Source organism: Danio rerio, chromosome 9 (assembly GCF_049306965.1).
Source record: "Danio rerio strain Tuebingen ecotype United States chromosome 9, GRCz12tu, whole genome shotgun sequence".
Classification (NCBI taxonomy): domain Eukaryota; kingdom Metazoa; phylum Chordata; class Actinopteri; order Cypriniformes; family Danionidae; genus Danio; species Danio rerio.
The window spans coordinates 28,684,217-28,707,540 of record NC_133184.1 but is presented as its reverse complement, the minus strand read 5'-3'; the positions used below and the strand labels follow the sequence as shown (position 1 = coordinate 28,707,540).

The following is a 23,324-nucleotide window of genomic DNA, read 5'->3' as shown; positions in this document are numbered from 1 at the left end:
CCTGTCAATCATCAACACATCATCCACTTTTCTGTTATATCTAATTTCCTACCTTATTGGAGAAGCAGAATAATCTCCTATTCACAAGTCTTTCACAAAAAGAGAAATCTCCTCAGGTCTTTGGATAAAGTATTTTACTTTTTGTCAGTTTAGTGGCTAATTCGTACGAGTTCAGTCGATTTTAAAAAGGAGGCATGGCAGCCAGCCCCACCCCTAACCCCAACTGTCATTGGGTGATGAGGAAATCGTATTAAATTGTACGAATTAGCCACTAAATCAAAAAGTTACGAATTGCCATGAGATTGCGTTGTTCCATCATGTTTGTAGTTTATTTACCCTTTTCACCTGCGTTTGTAGTTCTACACTTAAATCTTTGGTAACACTTTATTTTGATGGTGTATTTAAGTATTAGTAGACTGTCTGCTTAATATCTGTTAATACTGCCTCTTTAACAGACATTTAACTGACTATAAGAAACATTGCAAGTGTATTTCAACTTACACTAACCCCAACCTAACAGTCTACTTATAATCTATTGAAAATTATTTGGCGTATAGATGCAATGTAGCATAATTCAACAAACAGACCATCAAAATAAAGTGTGACCACATTTTTTTTACCGGAAACAAAAAACCATTCAGGAACCTTTGGCATACTCTTTTTAACATACTACGGTTTGGGACATACTAATTCTATTTTCAAATACTATTGTGGACAAATAGCAGCTGGGACGCAGCATTGGACTTTTCAAGTGATCTCTATATATCGGTATATTTCATCATAGAGTTCGGTATTCCTCAATACAAACAGCTGTACTGATCTAATGCTCACACTTCAGGAATTATTTACCAAACAAAGTACCTCCTAACAAGCCTACATACAAGAAACACTCAAACTGCAAAAGTTTTCTGTTTTGCGAATCCAGTTTTTTCATCTGTCAGACATTATTTTTAGAACGCTTTTATTTCTACCCATTATTTTCTCCATAATGTATAAAGTGTTGCTTGAAGCTTTTAACAGAGGTCTCAGCACTGTGACAAAAAAGACATTCAATGCATTTCCTTTTCGGCCATCGTGACTATCCCGAGCTTTTACCCACAAACAAGCAAATCCATTTACGGACAAACCGAATGGTTTATTTTATCTTTTCTCCTTTTTTTATTTATTTATTTTATTTTTTACCTCAGTGCACCACGAGCAAGCTTTGCTGATCGGACCATCTCAGAAAATCCGTCATGAATACTTAATACTCAAAAATGTTGCTCATGCGGCCATTTTCACGGTTCAAGAAACAGAGAAGTTAGCCGAGACTCGGTTTCACAATTTTTTCTTCATTTTCTCTAGAGATTCTGAACATATGTGGCAGCAAACAGCAGGTTCGCTTGTGTACGTATGTCTGATTTGATTTCATCGCTCGGTTCACCATCAGGTCATCTATCAGCATGAGGACACTCGTGTTAAGTAATGCGCTGCGATATGAGTCAACAAATATAGGATTATACTATTTGGTTTAACAGATGAGCTTGATTTCTTCAGATTAAAGAGCATTTTTAAAAGCCCTGTTAAGCATTAAGCGCTACAGACATTGATATGATTATGGCTGCATCTAGGCCATATGCAGTAAATTCAGCCCATCCGCATATACATACTTACATGACGAGCACAGTTGTTTTGCAAACCCCTGTTCAGAAAAAGAAGCCACAGCTGTGAACTAAAGTACCGCCTACGTCCATTAGGGGGAGTAAGAGGCACAGACAGATAAAATAAAGCAAGAGTCCAACAGAAATCAGAAAAGCTGCTGCACAAAGAGGGTGTTGTCTGGCGGAGACGTTAAACACCTTGGCCGGTGTCCTGTGGAGATAGAGAACTGCACAGTAAGAGGTCTTTAATAAGAGTAGATTAGTGATTTTGGCTTAGGATTGTGATACACTGTACACACACATACATAAAACAGGTGGACTCCACTCAAAATCTACACCTGTATTCTGAAGTCGAAGAGGTCAAGCACTGTCTAAGCACTTTCCGTGTCTGTACTGCATGGGTTTGATCGCTTGGATCCAAAGACGTCATTGGGTGGCTCCGAAATGTGATCGAAAAGGCTAAAGAGCTCCAAACTCCTGCGGATTCTCTCTGAGAAGCGCTTGACTTTTCTCTCTAGTTCATCTCCTTCCAAGCTTTCTCTATCTCAGCTTCGCTCCGGGACCGTAATACCACATCAATGCCTCAGCGGGGCTGTGGCACCAGGCGAATGTAAACAGAGAGGTCATCCCTGCTCTCTCGTGCTGTGCTCAGGTCTTTTTCTCATCCCTCCATCGCCTCGGCAAAGGTCTAGGCTTTCACACGGGACAAGCGAGGGATGAAGGTGAAGCATGACATCCCATTTGAGGTTTAATGAAAGAGAGGGAGGAGAAGAGAGGGAGTAAATGACTCAGGGATCTCAGTGGACGATTGCTGGAGATGCGGCAGTGCTCTAAAGAGAGGAGGCAGAGCTGTCATAAGACCCAAGAAAGGAAGGATGAATAGACCACAGCTGGAGAGACGCATGAATGAAAGGCATGAGAGAGGTGGGAAATAAAAGGATAAAGTGTTTTTTTTTTTCTTTTGTGAACCAACAGATTCTCTCATAACGTTTCCACTAGAGCTGCATGATATTGGAAAAATCTGATCCTGTGGTATTTAGTTTTTCTGGGATACACGTTGTGTTATGAATACAATTTCACCAGATGACTTAATAAACATTATTTGGGAAAACATCCATCCATCTATCACAAACATCACAACAGCCAAGACAAAAGCAAAATAAACAGTGCTTTATGTTTTTTTTTTCTTTCTTTTTATTTCTGGCGAGTGAAACAGCATTCAGGGACAGAAATTAAATAATTATAAGTAACATAACACTATAATCTTCATTTATGCATACATTTTCCTTCTGCGTAGTCTCTATTTCAAAGGTCGCCACAGTGTGAATAATCCGCCAACTATCCCGGCATATGTTTTACGCAGAAGATGCCTTTTCAGCCACAACCCAGTACTGGGAAACACCCATTCACACTCATTCACACACACTCATACACTACTGCCAATTTCGTTTATTCAATTCACCTATAACACTTGTTTTTGGACTGCTGGGGAAATGAGAGCACCCGATGGAAACCCACGCCAACACTGGGAGAACATGTAAACTTCACACAGAAATGCTAACTGGCCGTGCTGGGACTCGAACCAGTGTCTTTCTTGCTGGGAGGCACATCGCTAACCACTGAGCCACCGTGCAGCCTATATTCTTGATCATATACATAATTAGATCAGTAAAACCAAAGTCCCTTTAATGTAGGTCATTTCACTCTGTTGCCATCTTTGAAACGCCTCTCGGGCAGTATGCTCGCGCTCTGGGGAAACATCAAATTCTCTAAAACTGCTTGGCAAGCTTACGATTACATGTCATATTAGGAATCACTAATAAAATTAAACAACATCTGTCTCTTTAGGTTCTTTTCTTAAACATCCGAATCACACAAAATCTGCAAAAACTCACGTCTGGTCCGAGCCCTTCCCCCGGAGTGTTACATGTATCAGTCTATAGCAATCGATGATTGGCTACTGTATTAGAAGGCGGGCTTTTCATGCCAAATAGGTATTGGCTCCTGTTCTAGTGCGAGGGGCTTGATTTACCATATCGATCGTTATACGCTATTGTTATTGTACTGTCACAGGCCTTAAAAAGGCTCTAAAGGTATGGATTAACACCACAAATCTCACATGTTCTTAACTGCGGTGCACCACATAATGTGATGTAAAGTGTCATGACACCCCCCACTTTCGGTTCAAGTCTACCTCAGAATTTTTTTTCTAAAAAATGCATTATAATGGGCATGGAGCTCCTGCGGGCAGGAGTGGGCGCGGCCAGCAGGGGAGAAGGAGGGGAGCAAACAACTGTTGTCAGTCGGCTCACAAAATGTGAGACAAACCGTGAGGAGACGCATGATTTTAGAGTTTACAAAGTGAAAATGCAAAGAAATAAACAGTAATTTAATGCCCTGCTACATTTGTTATTCATAATTTCATATACAGATAACCACAATTTATATCATTATAAAGATAATCGTGTTCAAATAAACACTATGGGCTCTATTTTGACGGTCCATGCGCAGAGCACAAAACGCAGGGCGCAAACGCTTTCAGGGCGTGTCAGAACACATTTTTGCTAATTTAAGGATGGGAAAATCCGCTTTGCGCCGTGGCGCATGGTCTAAAAGGGTTGAGTTTATTTTCTTAATGAGTTATAGGTGTGTTTTGAGAATAAACCAATTAGATTCTCATCCTCCATTCCCTTTAAGAGCCAGCTGCGTCGTGCCATAAGCGCATTCGCTATTTACAGGACGTAAAGTAAGTCTAAGTGGAAAATCTGAGCATTTCACAAGCAAACAGTAAACAGTTTTTTTTAAACAGAAAACTGTTAAACAGAGCATCTACTGCCTGAGAATGAGAGATAATGAAAGTACTTTCACTTTCGCTCTTGGATAGGGAAACCTTTACGCACAGACATCAGTTAGTCTGTAAATAATTCATTGCGTTTGTTAAGCGCAAATATTTGTTTCAAAACTATTTCTAAATTCAGTTCTAATTTCCAGCAAATTAATAAATGAACAATATTAACGAAGTGTGTTCAAAAACCTGAGTTCTATCCTAAAACACATGCTGTGCCCCATATGATCTAAAACCTGATAGGTGAGAAATCTAAGCTTGTTTTTAATAAAACAACTATAAATATGGATATAATAAATAATACTGCTAATAATAATAACATTATGCAAATTGTTATGAATGAACTGAAAAAGCCTCCCGAGATGAAGAAGACATAAAAGCAGTGATTTTTCATATGTATGTAGGCTAGAAAATAATATGTTTTGTAATATTTTAATCCTTTATATTTATATCCTATATCTATTCTTATTATATCCTATATATAGCCTTAATATTTAAATTTTTTCATATGTAAAGATATTTGCCTATTGTTCTCTTGTGCGTATTAAGCAGTGTTTAAGCGAGGCGCAACTCTGAGCCGGAGTTCAGACCGGGTTAGTTTTGGTCTAATGAAAAATCTATTATAGTTTCTCAAAATAGCAACGCGCCAGTAGTGCGCCTCAGAACGCCTTCCTTTTTAGACCAGAACGCCTATGGGCGCACATATGAGCGCTAATGCATTTGCTATTTAAACAGCGTAGCGCAACGCCTCAAAACAATTCTTGCCAATTATTGTCATACAAAATAGATTTTGATTCACATTTATGATCATTTGCAATGCAAAGAAAGTAAACATATTGCATAATGATATAACACAAATCATGTGTTTTGAACTTTATTCCTGTCTCATTGCCAGTATAACTGGTCCAAAACGAAGTTCGATGCCTTTCTGCCTAACTATGCAGCATCATAAATGGAGTACAGTACACTGAAAAAAAAAAAAATATATATATATATATATATTCAAAGATGATTCACTGGATTTACTACATTTTTAAGGTAAGTGTTTGCAAACAATTTATTTGGGTTGAATTTAAACAAACAATAAATTGAGCATTACTAAATTTAATTTGTTTAAATTCAGCCCATATAAATTGCTTGCAACAGTTTTGTTGATTTAATACATAAACACTGTCTACATTATTAGGTCATAATTTTCATCCAGTGATGTACAGCATGGAATTTTTGGCCTATAGCAACAATGCATGCTTCAAGTAATTATATTTTAAAGCCAATAACTTACATATACGGTAGCTGATAAATACACAAGCCTCATTTACATATCTCTAAGCTTGATTACATCTGAATTTTATTAAAAACCGTTAGCAGCAGATGATGATGATGATGATGATCAAGATCTTTCTCCACTCTTAATCGTTTTTAAATTGTAATTTCAAACATATTTTTATTTTCATAATGAACAACTATTTTACTTTCAGTAATATAATATAATACAACCTACTGTACAAAACAAAATGCATTAATTTATATTAATTAATTTATATTCAATAATAAATTATATTTATATGATTGCTATGCATTTAAATGTTTATTGCATATTATAGGTGTGATAGAATTACTCAAAAACTGCTCACTAGGTTTTGGATTATAATGAGTATATGTAGTGTCTAATTCTATAACATCACAATTCGAAAATGTCCTCCATATAAAAATGTATGTGTTTTAAGCACTATTTAGAATTAAATGGAAACATTTATTAGTCTACCATCTCAAACCTTTTACATCCCAAATACAGATATTTAGCTAGCATTAAATCAGATTTGGGTGCTAAGACTGATGTCCACATGGCCAAAGAAGGAAGAGGGGTAGAATAAATAAAAGTAAGTTTAGCTTATTACGAGTTGATTTAAGTTCAACATTTCATCTGAAATATAAGAAAATTCCTCATGTTCTGTGTAAAAGCATGTAAGTGTTTTTCCTTGTTGTGCTCCATGTCCTGTCTTTGCATATTTTAGCAAGTCTTGGACTGACTTCTTCTAAATCTGCAGTGCGTCACCTGTCAGCTACAATAGCCAAACCACAAACTATTATTTTTTGATGAGCTGAAAACTCATTAACATATATGATTTGATGCTAGCCAATAAACTATAAACTGCCTTCACACTGTAAAAAATGGCAGTGGCTTTATCTATATATCTATATATATATATATATATAAATATATATACAGTAACTTCTAACCACGTTAACAATAAGTTTCCTTTTAATACATGATACAACTGACTTTCCCAGAACTCCCAGCATGACACTTCTGGTTTATTTATTTTTATTTATTTTTTTTAACATTAAATTACATTACGTTTCTTTTTAGGTTTTACTTAACTTACTAGTTTTTTTTTTCATCAGTAATGTACATTAATTATTAATGATACATAAGGTAAATTTAATATTTATTGCATTACTTAAGTGTCATGTGTGTTATCAAGCTGTTTAGTAGTTGCATGAATGTTATCTAAACACTTTAAAGTAGTGAAACATAATCTATTAATGTAATTTTGTATTATTTTACCACTTCTACTAAATGTTTTAACACAATTCTGTCAACCAGATTTCTTTTATTTACCTTAAATTTTAGATTACATTTTTTAGAAGGAGGTTTTTTTTTTTTGTTTACACTTGGCACTCTAGATGATTAAAACAGCATGCTTCTTGCAAAGTAGCCAGTGCTGCTTATCAGTGTTTAACAGGCTAGGCTACTCTACAGCAGTGACTGACCTGCCAGATCTAATATATAAAATATAAACTATATAAAGACTTATATACACACTTACTTTATTTATTTATAAATAACATATGTATAAAGGCTGCAGCTTTAAACAGATCTAAACATACCATTTATTTGTAGTTAAAAGTATAATAAAAACAGTAAAGTGAAGGTGCACTTACTGACACGTTTTCAAAATGCTGTAATCATCTAAGCTTCTGCTGGCATACATTGGTCTTATGATGCCTCATTAGTCCTGTTTCTTCTCTCAAATTCTAGTGTCCCTTTCATTTACAGCCCACTTCACACAGGCATCAATGCTTGCTTTCCAGGCGCAATTATACAGTATACATCCTGAAAAAAATACTGTAAACTCTGACTCATCAATATAATAACCCAACTGCTGTTTCAGTGACCACATAAAACAGCGTGGGATAAATTGGCTTAAATTTAATGCATTAACAATTATATTAAATGCAGAGCAATTAGCAACAGGAACTAAAGGTTTTTAATGTAGCCCATGTTCTACCATGCTCTGTTGCCCATTAGTAAAATTATAACACACACACACACACAAATACATATACTTTTTTTTAATTATTATTTTTTGGCCAACGCCATTGACCCACATATTTATGTATCCCATAAGCCCCAAATGGCTTCTAATGGGCGAGTTGAGAGACATTGAAAAGGCGGGACAGCTCCATCATCTCTGTGCCACTGTAAGTTTCCTGTGAAGCAGAGCCTGGCTGAGTGTTCACTTACACACACAAATAAAACCACACACACTCAAAGCGTGTACCTTAACACAATATACACTCGAGACTGACAATCTGTGGAGCACCCAGCACATATTGAAAAACACATGAAATGCATCTCATACATATAAACACAGCACAAACCAATACACACACTGGGGACGAGAAGAAAATAATTGGGTTTTAAAGTTTGTAGTGAAGAAACCTGATCAGGGTGCGAAAACATACTACATTTCCCTTTAAATGGAAAGGAAAACTACAAAGAAAGAGCAAAAAAAAAAAGGACAAAACAGAGGGAAAATGCTACAGGCAAGCTAACGGGCAGCTGATATCGATCAGTGGGTGTCCAGCGATGATAATTGGAGGTTTTAATTGTCAAAGGGATGAGACGGAAATAAGCTGATGAATAAATGCATCATTCAGTCTGTCTTGCTGATTTGTGTGGAGCTTTGTGTTCTGCTTTTTTTCTTTTTCTTTTTTATGGCTTCATTTTCTTCCAGGGATGACCCCTTTGTGTGGGTCTCTTTCTTTCTTTCTTTCTTTCTTTCTTTCTTTCTTTCTTTCTTTCTTTCTTTCTTTCTTTCTTTCTTTCTTTCTTTCTTTCTTTCTTTCTTTCTTTCTTTCTTTCTTTCTTTCTTTCTTTCTTTCTTTCTTTCTTTCCTCTGTGTGTGTGTGTTGTTTAGCGTCTGTTAGTTTGAGTTCATGCTAATATGCTAAAAACAATGTGATCTGAGAATAATTGTAATATAGAGCATAGGATAAGTTTGCTAAAATCACTCTAACATGTAAATCATATATTATTTTTTGTTGTTTTGGTTCATGTACGGTATATAGCATGTTATATATAGCTTGTTATATGCTACTACCCTCCTTACACTCACTGGCCTTTTTATTAGCTCCAACTGCGCATTGACTCAAAATTCTAAACAGCCAATCACATGGCAGCAACTCAATGCATTTAGGCAAGTAGACATGGTCAAGCCGATCTGCTGCAGTTCAAACTGAGCATCAGAATGAGGAAGAAAGATGATTTAAGTGACTTTGAACGTGGCATGGTTGTTGGTGCCAGACGGACTGGTCTGAGTTTTTTTTTAAAAACTGCTGATTTACTGGAATTTTCAAGCACAACCATCTCTAGGGTTTACAGAGTATGGTCCGAAAAAAGTGAAAATATCCAGTGACAAGTGGTTCTGTGGGCACAAATGGCTTGTTGATGCCAGAGGTCAGAGAAGAATGGCCAAACTGGTTTAAGCTGATAACCACTCGTAACAACCGAAGTATGCAGAAGAGCATCTCTGAATGCACAACACATCTAACCTTGAGGCAGATGGGCTACAGCAGCAGAAGACCACACTGGGTGCCACTCCTGTCAGCTAAGAACAGGAAACTGAGGCTCCAATTCACACAGGCTTACCAAAATTGGACAACAGAAAATTGGAAAAGCATTGCCTGGTCTGATGAGTCTCGATTTCTGCTGTAACATTCATATGGTAGGGTGCGAATCTGGCGTCAACAACATAAAAGCATGGGTCCATCCTGACTTGTATAAACGGTTCAGGATGGTGGTGGTGGTGTAATGGTGTGGGGGATATTTTCTTGGCACACTTTGGGCCCATTAGTACCAATGAAGCATTGTGAATGCCACAGCCTACTGAGTATTGTTGCTGACCATGTCTATTCCTTTATGACCCACAGTGTACCCATCTTCTGATGGTTACTTCCAGCAGGATAACGTGTCTTAAAGCGCAAATCATCTCAGACTGGTTTCTTGAACATGATAATGAGTTCACTGTACTCGAATGGCCTCCACAGTCACCAGAACCCAATCTAATAGAGCACCTTTGGAATGTGGTGGAACGAAAGATTTGCATCATGGATGTGTAGCCGACAAATCTGCAGCAACTGCGTGATACTATCGTCTCAATATGGAGCAAAATTTCTGAGGAATATTTCCAGTACTTTGTTGAATACATGCTATGAAGGATTAAGGCGGTTTTGATGGCAAAATGGGGTCCAACCCAGTACTAGTACGCTGTACCTAATAAAGTGGCCAGTGAGTGTATTTGCTGTGTATACGTTTATGCTATATACAGATATACACACTCATAAATTGTTAATCCCAATTCAGTTTTGTTTGATGTAGTTATGTCAGCTAGAAGCTATGCTAATATCCTTCTAAACACTGACATAATTAACTTTTATCATACTTGAACCATTAAAATATGAAATGTGAATTTTGAATTCAAACAATGCTAGATTGAAGTCTTATTGCTAATTTGCTTATCTCCTAAATGCTGATAAAGGTCAATTTCATCCAGACATACCCTGAACTGTACATTTGTCCACTACTTTCTAGAATCAGAGAGCTCCACCTTCTAATACCATATTAGGTAATGGCAAATACTAATTTGTGACCAACTACCAGTAATGCAATTACTGTACACAGAAAATATTCTGTGAAAAAATTACAGATAAATCAGACTGCATATTTTGTATGTGTGTACAGTATACGAGACAGAAAAACCATAAGTTCCTTACATCATTCATTTATCCCACATGCCTCGTTCTTTTTCCTCCCGTTTAATGTGGAAATCACCTTTATGAACCACATATGTGCTCCTCACATACACACACGTTTCTCGGTAACATTTATAACATAATGTCTGTCAGAGGCAGCTTCTCCCTCATTCATCATGTCTATTTAGCAGCAGAGAGACGCCGTTTGCCTCGCTCAGTGGAAACATGTCTGTCGCCAGTCCATTCAAACACATCCTCTCGCTTTCTCACTCTCTTTCTTTATCGCTTTGTGTTTTTTCTCCATTCAACTTCTCTCCTGTAATGTCCCTGCTCATTCATCGTCAATATAGTGTTTCAAAACAGTCGCTTACACCTTCCATTTTCTCTCTCCGCCCCTCCTTTTTCCCCTTCCAAACCCCATTTTAAGTATTTTCAGTGCACTTCCAAAAATCCCCTATTTGGTCACACACACACACACACACACACACACACACACACACACACACACACACACACACACACACACACACACACACACACACACATATACATACAGTATGTGTGTTTTCCACATGGATCTGCGCATGGGCCGTGCTTCCTCTGCACTGACTTTAGACGTTCTCCCAGCCTGCTAAAATAAACCAACGCGGTCTCGAGACTCTGAACAAATAAGCATCTCACTTTGGTCCAGATCCTCGAGCGGCTATCCTGCTGGAGTAAGTGATTGTTCCTTTACCTCCCTGATTAAAAGAAACAGGCTGGAATATAATACCAGCACTGTTACAAGCCAACCGGAAAAATAGCAGGCCTAATCCTGGAGAAAAGAAGTGCTCGTGCACATTGAGATTGGCAAAGTACCATGAAAGAAAATGGTGGAGGAGATTAAAGATTTTTACTTCTTCATGTGGGGTTGAACAAGCTTTTTAGGATTTGTGCTAAAATGAAGGCAATCATAAGCTACGAGTTGTGGAATTTGCATTAATATTACCAGTCCTATTTTTAATTAAGAAGCTTTTGTCTTGAAGAAACAGTGTAACTTCAGGAAAAGTCTATTTGTTTGTAATTATTCACACTAATTCTTTGCTAACATGCAGTCAATTCTAGTTTAAGCTCTGCAGTTCTCTATTGACACCAGTGGTTTAATGAAGAACGTGTAAGAACCTTTCCAGTCAACTTATAAAGTGAAAGTGATTCTATAAAGTGAAACTTTTGTAGGCTAAAAGGTGTTCACACAACCAAATAATGATTCTTTTCAAGAACTGTTTACTAAAAGGTACTTTTGGTAACTAAAAAAGAGAACAAAGAAAAAGATAAAAAAGATGGCATCACAGCTAAAATCCTGTTTACAGTATATGTATACAGTACAGTACATCCAGAAAGTATTCATTGCGCTTCCCCTTTTTTCACTTTTTTTTTTTGTTTACGTTACAGCCTTATTCCAAAAAAGATTTTTTGAAATTGTTGCAAATTTATTAAAAAATAAAAAATTGAAAATACACATGTAGCCTATATAAGAATTCACAGCCTTTGCTTAATACCTTGTTGATGCAACTTTGGCAGCAATTACAGCCTCAAGTCTTTTTGAATATGATGCCACAAGCTTGGCACACGTGTCTTTGGGTATTCTTGCCCATTCCTCTTTGCAGTACCTCTCAAGCTCTATCAGGTTGGATGGGAAGCAACTTTGCACAGCCATTGTCAGATGTCTCCAGAGATGTTCAATAAGATTTAGCTCTGGGCTCTTGCTGGGCCACTAAAAAACATTCACTGAGTTGTTGTGAAGCCACTCCATTGATATTTTAGTGGTGCGCTTTGGGTCAATGAATCGTTGCCCCAGTCTGAGGTCAAGAGCACTCTGAAGAAGGTTTTCATTCAGGATGCTGCATTTATTTTTCCCTCTATCCTGACTAGTCTTCCAGTTCCTGCTGCTGAAAAACATCACCACAGCAAGATGCTGCCACCACTATGCTTCACTGTAGGAATGGTATTAGCCTGGTGATGAGCGGTGCCTGGTTTTCTCTAAACGTAACGCCTGGCATTCACTACAAACAGTTAAATTTTAGTCTCATCAGACCAGAAAACTATGTTTCTTATGGTCTGAGAGTCCTTCAGATGCCTTTTGGCACATTCCAGGCGGGGAGTGGCTTCCGTCTGGCCACTCCACCATACAGGCCTACAGGTGGATAGCTGCACAGATGGTTGTCCTTCTGTAAGATCCTCCTTTCTCCACAGAAGAATGCTGGAGCTCACACAGAGTGATCATCGAGTTATTGATCACCTCCCTAACTAAGGCCCTTCTCCCCCGATCATTCAGCCTAGATGGCCAACCAGCTCTAGGAAGAGTCCTGGTTGTTCCAAACATCTTCCACTTACGGATGATGGAGGCCACTGTGCTAATTGGAAATTTCAGAGCAGCAGAAATTATTCTGTAATCTTCCCCAGCCTTGTGCCTTGAGACATTCCTGTCTCGGAGGTCCACAGACAATTCCGTTGCCTTTTCAAATCATGTACAATCAACTGAATTGACCACAGGTAAACTCCAATTAAGCACTGAAACATCTCAAGACTGATCAGTGGAAACTGCTCAATTTAGAGATTCAAGTCAAAGGCTGTAAAAACATGTGATTTTTCAGGGTTTTTTATTTTTAGTAAATCTGCAACAGTTTCAAAAAATCTTTTTTTCACATTGTCATTATGGAGTATTGTGTGAAGAATGTTGGGGAAATAAATGAATTGAATGCATTTTGGAATAAGGCTGGACCAAAAAATGTGGAAAAAAGTAAAGCGCAATGAATTCTTTCTGGATGCACTATATACAATTAATCATTGTTAGTCATAAAGATTATGACAAACAGCAATAGTCTTGATACTCATCACACTCATTAATAAAAGCTTTACTGCAAAAAGATCATAGCTAGTTCTTCATCACATATGTCATCAGCATAATATAAAACAGCAAAAGCAGTAGTTTCAAAACTTTTTCCCCCAGACTCATCCTATGAAACTTTGAACTGCAGTACCTAAAGTGGGGGTTATGGCACCAGGTTAAACGTTCTGACACCTTTACGGCACTTACATACATTAAAAATAAAGGCCATGACTGAACATGGAGAAAGGTCTCGGAGTGACAACCTCCAAAATTAAACAAAGAATATACTCAGGCCTATTGGCGTGTGTGCACTGTTGCATGCAAGGTTTGTATATCTGAGTCACTGGCATTGTTATTTAAGGGGTTAAAACGTTTGGGAACCCCTGCTAAAAACCTCATTGGTAGTGACATCAATGGTCATTAAGTGAACTGAAACTTGTTGCAAATGCGTGAATTACAGGTACACAATCTGTGATACTACAAATTCCCTGTCAAGGACAATAAAGTTTATTACTACTACTATTAAAGAGACTGAACATGCCTATATATATATATATATATATATATATATATATATATATATATATATATATATATATATATATATATATATATATATATATAACACTACTAAAAAAAAAACATTTGTATAAGAAGAAGTAAAAATAAGTTAGGAATATCTTTGGAGCGACGACCTTTTAACAAACATCCAGATTATAAATCTATTAATAAATGCTGTGAGCTAATGCAGTTGGTGTTAGTGTAACAAAACTGTATTACAATGTGTTACTGTGTTGATTTAAAACACTTTATTTAAAATTAATTAAGTAATTTTGGACTGAATATATATCTGAATCTGGTCTGTCTGATCTGATCTATTTGAGCAGTTTTTTTCACCTTTTCAGAAAGACTAAAAACACACTCGCAAAAAAAAAAAAAAAAAAAAAAATTTTAATGGTAATTTCATGTGGAAAATGGAAAAAAGACTGAAAAAACATGAATTTGAGCCAAACACAGAATGACACAAACCACCAAAGCACTCTCTCTCACGCGCACACACACACATGCACTAAAACCTCAAGACATTACAGAGACCACAAAATGCATCATCGTGCACATCGATTGGACATAGTAATTACAGAGAGATGCTTAATGGCGAGTAAGTGACCATGGTAACCAAGCAGCACTTTTCTGCAAACTTCAAACCCTTTTCCACACACCTGCCCAGACTCAAGAGGGCTTTTAACACAGGGAGGGGCACCATTTTGCTCACGCTCCCTTACACACATGCACACACACGGACGCAAATATGAACACAAGCAGAGCTGAAAACCTCAAAACACTTGATGTGTCCCAATTCCCAAAATATGTTTCCTAAATAGATTTTGAAAAGAAAAATAATTACGGTGTCCCAAATTGTAATAAATCTAAAAAATCCAAATGAGAAGGTTACCTGAGTGGTCTACCATTACCTGTACACATTTCAAGAGCAGATTCTTGCAAACAAATGATTCACTGTAAACATTGAGAATGCAAAACTGATGGTTAGATGTAGATGATCAGCTATATAAGTTGTAATGATGAGTAATTTTTACTGTTAATATCAATTAATATGTAACATTAATATATGTAACATTAATATTAATATTACATTAATTATACAATGGAGGAAAGTAAATGTTGTAAATATCATGTTATTCATATTATACTGAGAATAACTAACTGCCAGTTGTGCATGTTGTGTTGAGAAATCTCTTTAGGTGTTTGCATAATACTGCATTCACACCGGACGTGGATGAAGCGTCAAGTGCGAGTGAAAAAAAAGTCTGCTGACACAACACAGGCTAAAACTCATGATACGAGACCATTCATGCTCATAGGACATGTGCATATATTGCCAACTTCCGTAATTGCAGTCTACCAGTTGTGTATGGTCATATGAGAAAGGTTTGACGAATCAGGGAATGATTCACAGCACCTCTGTTTTTGAAAGTTTGCATTTTGGTCTGTCTAAATTAAATACAACACCAATATTTACAAACTTCTTTAGCATTTTGAAAGCGCTCAGTTTTCACAAGTCAAAGAGTAGTTTGGAGCCCAGGCATAACGGTCACAAAACATCAAACTCAAAGTCAAAGTCAACTTTATTGTTCATGTACAGGACATACAGAAAATCAGAATTGTGTTACTCTCAGACCCTAGGTGCCTAACATATGATACTAATCCAAAAAGATTTTTTAAAAGAAATTACAATAAATACAGCTACATATATAATATAATCCACAATATATATAAAAAAATGTAAACAATGCAATTACAATTAAGGCCACATATGTGTTTAAAAAAAAAAAAAATACAATGTAAACAGCACCTAAGACGCGTTTGGTCATTAACTTTTAAATGCATGCTAGATAATATGCTACTTCATCCCTAAAAAAAAGGAAAGATTTTTTTTTTTTAATAAAAGTGTGGAGGAAGAAATGTTGATTGACATGGCAGCTTAAATGGTGACATAGTATGCTCTTATTATACTAATTCTTATCTCCAATTATTCTAATATCCAACTTTTTACTGACAAATGATATTGTATTACACACATTTAAAATATAAAATATGGCTCTCATTTGGATCATGTGTATTAGCTTGGAATCTAATGTTAATACACCAAATATGCTTCCAAAAACAGATAAAATAGGCTTTAATCATAACTTTTGCCCAACCTAAAATGTAAACTGTGTATCAAATTTCTCTTTTGTAGATATTGTATGATGCATATGAGTTGAACCAACACGATTTTTTTTTTTTGTTGTTATTCAACCATAAGTGGAAGAGGTTTGGAACCACGTAATTGTTTTATGTTCAATACACTTAAATTAGTTAAATTCATTTAGATAACTTAGTCGAAATATGGTGGGACAACATGAAGGAATTGTGTGGAACCCAGCATTTTTACATTTTACTATCCTTTTAAACCCTGTGAGCACAATAGTATGGGACACAACTGTGCTGGCAAATTATACTGAATCGAAGCAAAAAATAAATAAATCAGCGAGATCATGTCCAGGATGGAAGATGAATGTATTGTGAGAGGACGTGGTCATGTCAGTGGTCAGTATAATGGGAGCTGTCTCTCCACACTTGGATGGATCTCTTGGACTCCAGCTCAAACCTGATCTGGATTCAGTCACACAGCAAAGCGGCCAGATTTAAATGGAGCTGCTCACAGGCTGGAGGCCAGACCTGCAGACTACATCTCTGAATCTCCAGACAAGGCCAGCGGGCTTCTGTTTGTTTCTCTTCCTCTCCGGCTTCCAAATTACAACAGTTCACACAAATTTAACAAGCAAATGAGTTTTTCTTCTTCTCTCCAACATTCCCCCTCATCCTTTGCTCTTGCTGACATAGCATCAATAGTTTGTGTGTGTTTTTAACTCACACAGATGCTCATTGGGCTAAAATGGGAGTTTATTCGTGGTGAAATCCCACTGTGGCCCGCCTTCCTTCCTAATGACCAGCATATGCCATATTTTGCCTCGACCCCATACGAATTTTAAAATATATATATATTTTGGGGGAAAAACAGTTTTAAATTATTTAATTGCCTTGACACTTTGACAAAAATAAATAAATAATTAAATAAATAAATAATTAAATAAATAAATGAATAAATAAATAAATAATCATGAATTTAACTTTACCATGAACCAAAAAAGTGGCGCATTAGGTAGTTCTGTTGCCTCACAGCAAGAAGATCGCTGGTTCGAGCCTCGGCTGAGTCAGTTGGCATTTTCTTTACATGTTCTCCCTGCGTACGCGTGGGTTTCCTCTGGGTGCTCCGGTTTGCATTTGCATAAGATAAATTAAAATCAAATGAATGAATGAATGAATGAATGAATGAATGAATGAATAATCATGGATTTATTTTATAGTCAAATGACAAAGTATTTTGAGTAAAAATTTGCATAGCATAAATTAAATTCAAATAAACAAATGAATGAATGAATGAATGAATGAATGAATGAATGAATGAATGAATGAATGAGTTCTTATGGACTTGTTGTATAATAAACTGAATTTTTGGAGTAGAAATTTGCATAGCATTAATTACATTCAAATAAATAAATAAGTAAATAAATAAATACAATCTCACGGATTTATTGTGTAATCAACCGACAAAGTATTTTGAGTAAAACTGTGCATAGCATAAAATAAATTTAGATAAATAAATGAATGAATTGAAGAATAAACAATCAAAAAAATAAATGCATTATCATGGATTTATTGTATAATCAACCAATTTGTCGATTATTCTCACGCAATCATGTGATACTGTTTTGCAGGTCAGAATTCACAAAGCTTGAACAATCCAACGCAGCGAACTGCAAAACTTGTCGCAGGAGCTTGCATTTCTGGCCTGATGCATTCATAAATGGAAGTCTGTGGGGAGAAAAGTGCAGTGTGACCGCAGCTTGAATGAATGAATGAATAAATACATTCTCATGGACTTATTGTATAATCAACTGTATTTTGAGTAAAAATGTGCATAGCATAAATAAAATTTAAATGAATGAATGAATGAATAAATAAATAAATACATTCTCATAGACTTAATGTATTAATCAACAAAATATTTTGAGTAAAAATAAGCATAACAAATTAAATTCAAATGAATGAATGACTGAATGAAGAAATCAATGTATGAATAAATGAATGAATGAATGAATGAATGAATAAATGAATGGATGAATGAATGAATTAATTAATATAGACTTATTGTATAATCAACTGACAAAACATTTTAAATAACAATGAGCATAAAAATTAAATTTAAATGAATGAATGAACAAACAAATAAATAAATAAATAAATAAATAAATAAATAAATAAATAAATAAATAAATAAATAAATAAATAAATAAATAAATTCTCATGGACTTATTGTATAATCAAATGACCATGTATATGGAGTAAAAATGTGCATAACAGAAATTAAATTCTAATAAATGAATAAATAAATAAATAAATAAATAAATAAATAAATAAATAAATAAATAAATAAATAAATAAATAAATAAATAAATTCTCATGGACTTATTGTATAATTAACCAGCAAGGTATTTAGAGTAAAAATGTGCATAACAGAAATTTAATTAAAATAAAGAAATTCTAATGGATTTATTGTATATAATCAACCAATAGAGTATTTTGAGTATGAACGAGTATAGCATAAATTGTATTTGCATATCTCATTAAATAAACAAATAAAATCAATTTGCTTCAAGTACATGAGTTAAAATCAACAGACAGTAAATGCTCAAAGTAATTTTGCATGTCATTTTACCAAAACAGTTAATATTCCATCACTTACAGTAAAACATCTCAGTGTTTTCCAAAATACAAAATCATTGCACAGCCATTGTGGTGAGTCAATAATGTCAGTAAGCTCTGAATTCTACATCTGGTCCCAAAATTATAACTATATTTATAATCATTAAAATAAAAACATAAAAGTATCAGTGTTTGAAGAACCAGAGTATGTTCTGCCTGATGAAAGCAAATGAGTTTCTCCCCTTCCCTCCAACATTTCCCCTCATCCATTGCTCTTGCTGACATAGCAACACGAGTGTTTTGTGTGTTTTTTACTCACAAACCCTCATCCAGCTAAAATAGGGGTCTATTAGTGGTGAAATCCCACCGCGGCCCACCCTCCTTCCTAATGACCAGCATATATGCCACATCCTGCAACTACGAAGCATCCAGGAAAACAGATAAACAGCATTCATATAGGTGTGTGTGTGTGTGTGTGTGTGTGTGTGTGTGTGTGTGTGTGTGTGTGTGTGTGTGTGTGTGTGTGTGTGTGTGTGTGTTTGCGTCAGATTCGGAGAGTAAACACAAGTGGTCTAATGTGTAATCGAACATTGTTATCCTTAATGGAGAACAGTCATTTGCTAACGTTAATTACTAACATTAGTCTCAATCATGACCAATGTGTGGATATATGTGCTATAATGACTGGTGTTAATGTGCATGTGTTAATGGTCAGCGAGTCCAGGTCGCCAGGTCGTGCCAGTCTCAGGAGGAGCCTCATATTGGCTCGGTTAATGCTAGCCAGACCTCCTACGACTGGCACTAACTTTGAATGCGGTTTCATTGGATTTCATCAGAAATGAGCAAGATTTGCAGCATTATAGAGAAGAGTAGCACATGCGGGATTTTGCTCACCCTGCTTAGTTTCAAATGGAGAGGCAGGAACAAGATTTTTTTTTTTTTTTTTTGCTTTTAAAGGCAATTTCAGTAAATGTCACACATTCATTCTGTCTGTCTGTCTCTCTCTCTCTCTCTTACTCTCTCTCTCTCTCTCACACACACACACACACACACACACACACAAAGAAAAAGTAATGGACTTCAACTTGTCATCTTTTCACTCAGTGAAAAAAATGCTAAGCTCACAATGATGACATTTTTTGGACAACATGTGTTTGTGAGAGAGAATTTAGGCCTCTGCACTGCACCTCACTTTGAATTCCAGTCAGTAATAAATGTACTCGTGTGGAAACTGTGATGATATTCGATAAATATTCTACCATTGTGAGTGAACATAATCTGACATGAGAAGATTTTTTTTGTAAAGAAAAATAAATAAATAAATAAATTGAATTCCCTGAATTCACTGTGACAGTTGACAGTGTCAATTAAATAAATATGCATCTTAGTGCTTTTTTGTTATTAATTATGAATATCACAGCTGAATATTACATTTTGTGTTGTTAAATTCATGATTATTGCAGTATTTTAGTGTTTTGTGTGTGTGTGTGTGTGTGTGTGTGTGTGTGTGTTATCGCGTTTAAAGTGGTGTTTATTAACTTTTTGTTAACTATTATTTTAACACATACAGTTAGAATCATTAAAAGTCTGAAATATTAGCCCCACTTTGATTTTTTAAAAATATTTCCCAAATGATGTTTAACAGAGCAAGGACATTTTCACAGTATGTTTGATAATATTTTTTTCTTCTGGAGTCTTATTTATTTTATTTAAATTTTTTTATGAACCATTTTAAGGTCAAAATTAATAGCCACTTTAAGCAATTTTTTCCCTGACTGTCTTCAGAACAAATCATCATTATACAATAACTTGCCTAATTACCCTAACCTGCCTAGTTAACCTAATTAACCTAGTTAAAGGGCCATGAAACCCCCTCGTTTCAGCAGGGTGTTTTCACACCTCTACTTTGGAAAAAGTCAGAAAAGTGGGCGTGCTCTGTTTAGGGGGGAGTGTCGGAGGAAGAAAAGTGGGATGGTATGGGAGTGTCTATTTGGGCACGCGCGAGTTTCAGAGTCAAAATACACACACACACACACACACACACACACAGTAGAAAGTGATGGTGTTTAACCTACATGGACATCTGTAGTCAAATTATTTGCCAAATTATTAAATGTTGGACTTTAACTGCAGTTTGGCTCTTTCATTCAGGGAATTCATTCATGCCCCTCGCGACAAACGAGATATTTGATTCGAGGAACTGCTCTAAGCGTGTATTTTTCATGCAATGTTTGATACCGCACGGCGAATGAGAGAAAGAAAACCTCCGCATTTCCCGGAAACTTAGATGCACACGGCAGGTAGTGTCAGAAAGCTGCGTGTGTTATTCCGGTCACTAAATGCGGTGAAAACCCTACACGAGGTTAAAGTTTGGTTGTGGTGTTAACATGTTTACACTCGGTTACCAAATCTGTAGAGACAGGACAATCACCAGCAACTAGAGCCGCGTCTTTATTTAGAGGAGACAACAAGCGAATCCGGATCTCAGCGTTTGCAGATGAGAACAGCTCTCAGGTAAACAATGTTCCTCCTTAGACACGTAAGTTATTGTTGTTGAGCGTCGCGTACACTGTTAATCCACACGTGAGTCTGAGCTCTCACAGAGAGAAAATGAAAACGAAATTTGACTGCAGCAAACTATAAAAGCAACACTTCACGCTTGTTTTGCCAATACAACATGGTGTGTCTGTCGTCTAAACACTGTGACAGTAATGAATATTAATGAAGTTGCACAATAGAGCGCGCTGATTGGTTTGAACCAAGCTTTACTCATGCATTAATGCATCACACTGTAAGACGTAAAAAGGCACACTCTGGCACAGACACCCAGTCTGCACGCTGGAATACAACGCTATTATGTCATGACCGTGACGCAGCTTCAAAAATTCGTTTTAAACCAGAAGTACGAATTTGCTTGAAATAACGCAAAAACAACCAATTTACACTTTTTAGTGAAATATGTGTGTCCTAATAGTGTTTTTAGCAGTGTGGGACACATATACGACTGTCAACAGCTCAAAAAATGTGTTTTGGTGTTTCGTGACCCTTTAAGCCTTTTAATGTCACTTTAAACTGTATAAACATATCTTGAAAAATATCTAGTCAAATATTATTTACTGTCATCATGGCAAAGATAAAATAAAACAGTTATTAGAAATTAGTAAATAAAACTATTATGTTTACAAATGTGCTGAAAAAAATCTCTCCTTTAAACAGAATTTGAGGGGAAAAAAATTGGAGGCTAATAATTCTGACTTCAACTGTACATTATTGGTGGATTGATGGAGTGATTGATTTTAAATAATACACCTGATATTTTATATGAACAGGTTTTCTCTGTTTGATGGTGAACATGTATTTTTAGACATGTTGACTTTTACATTAACAGCATATCAACGAAAAAAAAAAGTTTGACGAGCATGCTGCTGTAAAAAAAAATTATGTCAGAATTGTCTTTCTTTGTTGAGCTATTGGTTTAATTTAGCCACAACATCCTGAATTCAACACAAGACACACCCAGACCCACATCACGACTTCATTTATAATAAAAGCTATCAATCTTTTAACAGTTGCAACATATTCTGGTGATGAAAGGAGCAGTAAGCATTTGAATGTGTATTCACTCCCTTCCTGAGAAATCTGATTAACTAATTATAGCTAAATGCAGCTCCAAATGAAGGTTTGCGAGGGACATGTTCATACAATTTGGGCCATTTCAGTGATAAGAGTACATAAACAGACGTTTGCTCACTAGAGTTCCCCTCATCCTGCTTCTTCTACAAAACACCTAATTTATTTAAATCTTTATGGTATAAATTTTCAATTTCAGACAGCAAGTCAATTCATCTGGAAAAAAAAAATACTAATAAAAATACAAAAAAAAATTTATTGAAACAACTGATGTTTATGTCATTTGGTGATAATTAATGATACTGTATCATATCTGGTACTAAACCACATAATAATGGAAGTGAATTCCAAAAAGATCTATTTTATAACTTGATATTATTTAGTAGTTGTGGAAATCTGTGAATTGTTAAAGAAAGTGTTTTAAATAATATTTATTTAAAAAATGAGAGTAACATTATCACACTATTTACATGTGTGTTTTAAAATGCAAGTATAATGTTCTTTTTGTGATTATTTTATGCATTTTAGAATGATAACTATATACATATAAATAATTTTGTGTCTGTGTGAGTGTGTACCTTCTAATCTATCACATTGCTCCCATACGTATAGCAATACCAGTAATTCACCTTGTGGGGATATATATTTTTATTTTTTTATTTTTTTATTATTATTTAGGTCCCCATGAGTAAAATAAATTATGAAGAAATAAGTGTTTAGGAAATGAAAAACTAAACAATCTTTTCTGTGAGGATTGGTTTAACGGGCAGAATTTCTGCAGGGGGATAGAAAATGCAGTATGTACAGTTTTAAAATAATTTTGTAAATGGAAAGTCCCCTTACAGATAGTTTTACCAGTGTACGTGCTAGAGCTGGGCGATGACATCGGTCTCAGTATTTTATTGAACGAGCACCATTGAAAATACCAATAAAAAAAGTTCCGTGTGACGGTTCGGTGAAGTGGTATAGCTTT

At 35.7% G+C, this 23,324-nt stretch overlaps 1 protein-coding gene and 1 long non-coding RNA gene across 8 annotated transcripts in view; one reads left to right on the top strand and one right to left on the bottom strand.

The window, feature by feature from the left end:
• The window catches only part of LOC141376138 (uncharacterized), a 1,104,960-nt gene that overhangs the window by 156,852 nt on the left and 924,784 nt on the right, over nucleotides 1-23,324 (bottom strand). The window lies entirely within an intron of this gene.
• The window catches only part of LOC141376140 (uncharacterized), a 79,566-nt gene that overhangs the window by 18,870 nt on the left and 37,372 nt on the right, over nucleotides 1-23,324 (top strand). The window contains exon 3 of one of the 2 annotated variants that reach the window (XR_012385432.1): nucleotides 17,734-18,235. The exons of the other annotated variant lie outside the window; for it this stretch is intronic. This is a non-coding gene — a long non-coding RNA (uncharacterized lncRNA). Of the gene's footprint in view, nucleotides 1-17,733; nucleotides 18,236-23,324 lie in introns of those variants that run through there. 2 annotated transcript variants of the gene reach the window in all.